This window comes from Astatotilapia calliptera, chromosome 18, assembly GCF_964374335.1.
Source record: "Astatotilapia calliptera chromosome 18, fAstCal68.1, whole genome shotgun sequence".
Taxonomy (NCBI): Eukaryota; Metazoa; Chordata; class Actinopteri; order Cichliformes; family Cichlidae; genus Astatotilapia; species Astatotilapia calliptera.
The window spans coordinates 22,279,567-22,287,484 of record NC_137439.1 but is presented as its reverse complement, the minus strand read 5'-3'; the positions used below and the strand labels follow the sequence as shown (position 1 = coordinate 22,287,484).

At 42.1% G+C, this 7,918-nt stretch overlaps 1 protein-coding gene across 2 annotated transcripts in view; it reads left to right on the top strand.

Annotated features, from left to right (window-relative positions):
* The first annotated feature begins 1,607 nt into the window (after window positions 1–1,607).
* The window catches only part of LOC113010447 (neurocan core protein-like), a 49,264-nt gene continuing 42,953 nt past the window's right edge, over window positions 1,608–7,918 (top strand). For both annotated transcript variants that reach the window (XM_026149495.2, XM_026149496.2), the window contains exon 1: window positions 1,608–2,218. The gene's annotated coding sequence lies outside the window, so the exon portion shown is untranslated. The remainder of the gene's footprint in view (window positions 2,219–7,918) is intronic.

Genomic DNA, 7,918 nt, shown 5'->3' with positions numbered 1-7,918 from the left:
AATCTCGAGCCTTTTATTATTTTCCCCTTAATGATAAAAACCTTCATTTAGAAATGAGAAGTTGTTATCTTTGTCTAATATTTAAATCTGTGACAAGCATACAAAAAACAGGAAATCAGGAAGGGGGCAAGCACATTTTAACAACACTGTATATAAATAACTCAGACCAAGTAAATAAAACTGCTACTTGGACAAGATTTTAAAAATGTCTATTTCTGCTGTGAAATCTGGCAGTTTTACACTGTGGGGTGAGGAACTGTGGGTTTGACTTAGTTTGGAGACGGGCCCAAGTGTAACTCTTATGAACTTCAGTTCTTGGGACTTGTTCTTTGAGTTGGCTTCATTTTTCTTTTTCTTCTTTTGTCATTTTCCCTTTTCTTTTCTTTTCTTTTCTTAAAACTACCCCCAAACAAATAATGGAACATTTGAAAAAAATGCTCATTTTCACATTTACTTGTGTTTGTTTGCTATCACATCAAACTTAGCCCAAGGATAAAAACGGCTGTTGTTAAGTATTTATCAGCTTCATAGTCAGATATTTTCTTCAGGAATGGGTGGAGCCCAAATCACAAATATTAAACTTGCATTCATTATGTGGTTGCTGTACTCTACATGAATGCTGATGCTGCTCCATGTCTGCTGGCTTTGCATGTTTACTTATTATTGCAATGATCTAATATTAGAATACATTCATGGTGTGTTTACTGGCGTTTGCTATCCCCAAGATGCCAGAACAAAATTTGATTTACTTTAAGTAGTTTTAAGCAGGTAGCACAAACTCACAGGTGAAATATTTAAACTGAAAAAAATCAAAACAGTCGTTATTTCTGCATGGTCAAACTGAAACACGCTGTTTTACACAATCTTTATTATATGAAGGTAAAAATTAACTCATATTCTTTATTACTTGTTTAATGCTCTAATTTAAGGCCTCAATTCCACGCAGATAAATCTGAAATATGAAGTTTTTGTGCGCACGCCAGCTCCGTAAATCCCCTCAGTTCTCCAAATCTTATTATAAGAATAAATGAATGAAATCAAACAGAGTATATACAGACTTTTTTCGCAGTCATCGTGATTATCATGATTAGTGGCTCGATTAAGATTCGAAAACCAACTCCTGCCTGTATTACACAAGGGAAGATGCATAATTCAAAACCATCTTGAGCACGGAGCAACAGACTGCAGACCTACAGTATGATGAATAGCAAAGAGGAGTGAACTGCTCTTCTCACTTGATCACTGACAGGAATCAGTGTAGGAGCTGGACCTGTGGTCAGACAGCCCCAATGGCCAAGGGCTGCCATCAGCAACAAACCGCCGATTGCTGCTGGGTTTGTGCGCACAACGTTGCAGCAGTGAGATGTTGCCAGGTTGGGAGATTTGTCTGATGCAGCCGGTTAACAGTTAACATTGCTCAGCATTAAGGTCAAACCCTGCAAACGTTAATTAAACGGACAAGAGCCCCAGCTTGTCTATAATAGGTGGCCTGGGGGTTATACGCGTAAGCACACAAGTTCTTCCATTAAATGTGTGGAAACACGAGGTGACACGAGGGTGTTGGGGTGGGTGGGGGTTAACTGATGGTCAGACTGTCACTGTGAGCTTACGGGTAAATTTAATTCGCAGACCCCGGATCAACCTCGGAGGTTTATATAGGAATCGGATTATGGTCACATAAACTACATCCCTTCTCCTCTTTTCACCCCCCACTCTCTCCTCAATCCCTCCCACCCACCCACACCGCCACCCTATCCCCACTCTTTGAATGGGGGGCGCTGGAACCGTCTGCCCGTCACTGCTTGCCTCTTTGTTTAGACCGATTCCGCTTCTCTCCCTCGGCGTTGCTGCTGGCGAGGAGGGGGGACGGAGGGAGCACCTTGCTGTCTCTCTCTCGCTCTCTCTCTCTCTCTTTCTCTTTCTGTGTGAGTGCTCCTGCTCCGATCTGGCACAAATCGGCGTCTGACGGGATGACCGGCGCATAGGCTGCTGCTCAGTGAGGAGAGGATAATGTTGAAGGAGTGAAAAGTAAGATCCGGAGCGCTTGTGCAGACACTCGCCCTGGTCTCTGTTCTGCCTCTGCAAAGTGCTGTTTCACCCTTGTTCCGTCGTTCGCCGTCTCTGCTCGGGGAGCTTTGGAGAGCACCTGATCTGAGGCGCAAAGCTTTGCTTTCCCTAGGACTGCACCACTGAGGCGAACCTTGGTTCGGTAGACACGGTAAGAGAGAGAGAGAGAGAGAGAAAGGCAAGAATAAAATGTTTTTCGCTTGCATGCTTTATGAAATCAGTCATTTGGTCAGTGTGTCATGTCTCAAGTCGCCGGGTAGCCGGAGGCGGCTGAGACCGCTCTGCTGCGGGAAGATGCTTTGAAGTGTGCGTTTCTTGGCTTAAAAAACGTACTTTTAGAGCAGCTAGAAGAAAAAAACCCGAAAAAAAAACATGGGTACATTTTTCTCACATTGCTCTAATTATATGCAAATACAATACCAGAAAGTATTAAAGTATTTTTTTCTTGTGGACCAATCAATGCCTTCCTGTTCGATCACACCGTCAGCTTCTGAGAGGCGCGCAAATCGCACCCGTTTGGGATATCTTTAATTATTTACAGGTCAAAGCTTTTAATATTGGTCTATATTTACAACCCATGTATGTTCATGCATAAATCATCAACTCAGCGAGTAACCTCGTTAGCGTGCCCATTACATGGTTTCATCTCAGGAGAGCTTGTCTTCATATCACGAGAACTGGTTTACACGGGCGCAAAAAACCTTCTTAAATCTTAATCTACAGATGTCAGAAAGAAAGGAAACCAGAAGGTGAAGACGCCTTCTGCCGGTGATGCAATTGTAGAAGCGCATCCGAGCTCTTGAACAGGTGTTTGTGAAATCTATTATGTAAATCAGAGGCTTTTGGTGAGCAAACAACATGTGCTGAGTGACTGCCAAAATCAGATCTCGTGGTCCATCTCCAGAGCTGTCACCTGCGCCTGACATCAAAGATCCTCCGTGGAATCTGAGTTACTAATGATCACAGGGTCTGCTTGTCAGTATGTTATCTTTACACTGAAGTACCCCGTGCCAACTTTGCTTTGCTTTGCTGAAAATATGTGAGAAGAAAAATGAAGCAACAAAAAAAAAGTGTCGGTAAAAAGATGGATTGCCTGGTGCCAAGTAGGTGAACAGATCTTAGAGGGTTTTATATTGATGAGTGCCCGCTCTGTAAACAAACACTGGCATGTACAAATCACAGTGAAGGAGGAGAACAGTTTAAGTCACCTTGACGAATGAGCTGTATTGTCTGAGAATATGAGAGCCCCTGCAGCCCAATAAAGCCCATTCTGTTTCCATTCACCGCCTCAGCCTGGAGGAGTCCAAGTCTTTTCTTCTTTTGCCTTGTTAGTGCGCCCACCACCAGCTGTGTGTCAGTGCCATAAAGCAGGACGAGGTTAACTAGGCAACGACACGTTATAGAGGAGCTCAGGAAAATGTTTGCAAGAGGCTACAGAGAGGCAGAGAAGTGGTGCTTACAGGGCGAGAAGAGAAAAGTGAGGAATGAGGCAAAGAGGCTCAGCTGAAAGTTTACAGCATGCATTTTTCATCCTGTCCGGATCTGTGTGTGTGTGCTTGAGAGATTGTGTATGTGTGTGTGAGTCATCCATGAGCCCTGGCACGCATGCAGTAGTTGCGTGTATGTTTGCGTGTTGAAGTGTGTATGTAGATGAGTGCACTCATACGAGCAGAGGGATCAGAGAGCGGTGTTGTGAGGAAGAAAGGGGTCTGATTCTAAAATAGAGTACGAGCTCAGTTCAGCTGCCTCGCTGTCTATTTGCTGCACACTTTGCACTCATTCAGCCTCTGTATTGTTTATCGTGCATTTCTCTGTGAGCAGTCTGCAATTTAAGGAGCCACTTTGCATCAGTGGAAGATGGAAAAAAAGAGGCTCATATGCAATGCTTTTAGAGATGCTAGAGTGTGATTAATCATTGCATAAAACTAGTTCCAGCTTTATGTGAGCATTTTTCTGCTTTTTTTTGTCTTGTGTATGAACATGAGCTGAATTTCTGTAGTTTGGCTGGGGAAAATAAACAATCTGCAGAAGCATTTCAGTGTTTTTCTGCAGTTTCTGTGGAGACAAAAATGAATTATTGAAACAATCACTAAGTTATTTGTAGCTGAGTGACAAACATCACTGTTTTTCCAGATGTTATAGAACTGCAGAGTCAATATCTTTGGGTTTCAGTGGGCAATCAATGAAACTGCTGTGTTTCTTTTTTGTGTGTGTTATTTTCTGATGAAAATAATCATTAGTAAAAGCCATGCTGGTCTCAGCTCATGTGAATTTGTTTCAAGAGCCTTGCTGCTGGCATATTTGTCAGTGAAAGCCAAAGGTAATTCTCAGTCAAGGTTTGATTTTATTCTCTATGGTTAGAAAGTGCCAACTCTAATATGTCACTTAGGTGATTATGGGTTCTATTCCCCACTAATACAGTGTTAATAGCTAACAGAATGAGACTATATAAATGCAAATGAGCACCAGCTTTGCGCTTATAGCGGCTTAGGTATGATCAAAATAAGCTTAACTTGGAGAGAGCCACGGGCTTGTTGCTGTATGATTGTGCATCTATTAAAAGGTTCTGATTTTGTTTGGCTCAGAATGTGATGGGCAGTGTTTTAAACCTCTTTTTGATGTTTTTTAACCTGGATTTTATAAGCAACGGACTCATCTGTGAACTAAGCTGTGAACCAAAATGGGAGCTTTAACGATCTCTTTGGGCTTTGTGGTCCGTGTGGAGCCAGAAGGGGAATAGGTTTGTGGACTAACAATGACTTTACAGTGAATGTTGTAAAAACTGTCTGTTTTCAGCACTGGACAGCTCCCAAATCTCAGAGCTCGGGGACCTAACTGCAAACACTTGGGAAATAGTGCAAGAGAAATGAATACTCAGTGTTTTGAGGTCCTTGGATTGGGATATTGTCGAACTCCGTCACTCTGCGGAATATTGAAACCCTCTCGCAGCCTGTGCACCCAGCAGCCAAAACCCAAGGGGGATTGGGCAAGCCAATCCATCAATCAAATTCAGTCTATAGACTGGGAGGGACTAAAGCAACCCACGAAACCAATCATTACAAGCCTAGATGGGACCACAGCTGAACAGCTCACCCACACAAAGAGAAGGGCCCTCTCTTTGTCTTTGGCCAGGGGCTCTCCTCGAAGGTCTGGTGGAAGACAAATGTTTGGTTTCACAGATGGATGAGGAGAAGGTCTTGAAGGCAGCACGGAAGTTTTAACAGCCCCGCAACACAGAGATTAGAATACCTTCCACACGTTCGCTGGTTAATGCAGTTATGTTGTGATGTGTAACGTCCCCCCTGTTTGAAATATGTCCATTCAGCAATTCTTTGCTGTTATTGTTAAGTGCTGATGTGAGAATAAGCTGATGGCTCAAGACTCTCCAGGCATTTGGCACTGGTGACAAACACTTGGAGGACAATACTCTTCCCTTCTTCTTTCCTCGCCTAGTTGATATTCCACAGACTCAGCACATCATTAAAGACGAGGAATCTTCTTGGATGATGTCCCACCAGCGTGTGGGTCTATTATTCCATTTCATTTCACAGCTACTCACTTTTCTGACCACCTCTGGCTGCAGAACTGAACTGTGGTCATAAACGGCGGTCTGTTTACGGTAGATCCGATGATGCAAGGCGTACACAGAGGGCGTGAATGTGTGGAGGTTCAATATACTACAGAAGGTAGCACCTGATCCTTTGTTAGCATTGTTCCTCAGAGCCAACCTCAGAGGCTTCACCTTTGACCTGTGCTCTCCTTCAGACACAGCAGGCTTCAGCATGCTAACAGCCTTTCGATGCTTATATTTGACCTTTGACCTTTAAATCATTACTCATTTGACTTACAAAACATTTCCGTGTGTAAAGGTGCTTCTTTCTTTATGATAAAACGGAATAAAGGACTGTAACGTGAAAGGTGCTGTTTGCAGCCTATTTTAGCTCATTGCTGGTTTTGTGCCTGTGTTTTTATTTTTGCTTTAATCTCAGCAACAAGCAGCAGAGAGATGGTGTTATTAATGGAGGATTAGCCTGATAATGGACAGAGATGGACAGAGACTGAATATCAGAAACATGAGGAAAAAGTAAAAAGTATCAAGTTAGCGCACTAGCAAATGTCACAAATAGCAAAAAATGATACGATTTCAAGCTGAAACTACGATTCAGTAAGTTTTATTTGGTACAGCAAGTATCTAATTAGTACCAAGTACAGCAAAATGTAATTATTTAAACTTACTTACTTAACTGTACAAAGCCTTGAACCACCCCTCATTTCTGTGCATTTTGCTTCCAAGCATTTAGACTTTCTCGTAGTTGTATAAAGTGCTCTTGAGCAATAGTTCTCCAGGCTTTCTGAAGGTCATTCATTCAGCTATTCCTTGGCTGCTTTTTCACTCCTTTTCAGTCTTTGTACGTGACCATTTTCAGAAGAGTCAAGCATAAAAAAGGCACCCGACTCAAGGGATGAATCACTGTTGCTCTTACACATAGATATAGACAGACAACTTAGCAACAAACCAATTTAAGATTGTATCTTTAGGGACTATTTTTTTACTAGAAACCTGTCACCAAACATGTAATTTGTTAACGTTTCTTAAGTTGAATCTACAAAAGATAACAGAGACTTGACATGGTACTTTTTGGAACAACAAAGTGATTTCCAAAGAGTTATTAGCTGAAAACTTGGCACTGTGTGCAACGTGCCCTTAAAAAACTATGAAAACTTCGCCATAGCAGATGAAGAGTATTTCCAACAAAGACCTGACACCGAACCTGAGAGATGCATCTGGCTCTTCAGTTGATCCGTTTGCTGTTCACTGAAGCCTCATCAGCAATGGTCTCAATATAACATCCTTCAAGAAACCTGGAGAACTACTCCTGAAGACTACAGACAAATCTGTGTCGAAGAATTAAAGTGGTCAGACCAAGTATTTACTTCAGGCTTGTTACAATTATACAAACTCTGTTTTTGCCTTCTATGCTGTAGGTTTGCACGTTTTAATAAATCAGTACAAATATTCCCCCTTTTCTAACAAAACATAAAGAAATAAGAGGCGACTCCAGACTTTTGCACAGTACTGTAGCCAGTCATAGTGAGATAGTGAGATTTGTACCTACAAATCTTGAGTCTCTATCTCAAGATTTTTATTCATTTTTTCATCATTTGGCCTGAAGTCTTCTGGAATCTACAAGCAAATTCTTCTCCATTATTTACAGACTTTACAGTCACAATATTTCTCCTCTGATGTTGATATATTTTGATGCATTTGCTTCAGAGCAGTGATTGACTCTACACAGAATCTGCTGTTTGCTGGTCTTTATTTTCCTCTGAAAGCTACCTTACAATGCTCCACTCTCACACACTTATAAATAATGCGTCTCCCTCGTATGTTAATCAAATGCATTTAAATGGACTTTTTTGTCCAACTCGCAGCTGGCTGACCAAATTTCTCTCTTTCTCTCACACACACACACCAACACACATATGGCAGTGACAGAAAGAGGCTGAGAATGAAGAGGTGGAGAGAGAAAATGAGCATATCTGAGATCATCTGCTGCAGGTCTGTTGAGTGCAGCTCCACAGCAGCTTAATAACACTACAGGAAGGTAGGAAACAGATGGATGGTATAAGAGCTGTCAGTCTCTCTCAGGTACCTACAAATCACTGGCGACACATACATTAAACATCACGACAGTAAATTTCCTCTTTGGTACCTGCTGCATGTTGTCTCACTGAATAATTCACACACACACACACACACACACACACACACACACACACACACACACACACACACACACACACACACACACACACACACACACACACACACACACAGAAAGAGTAAAGT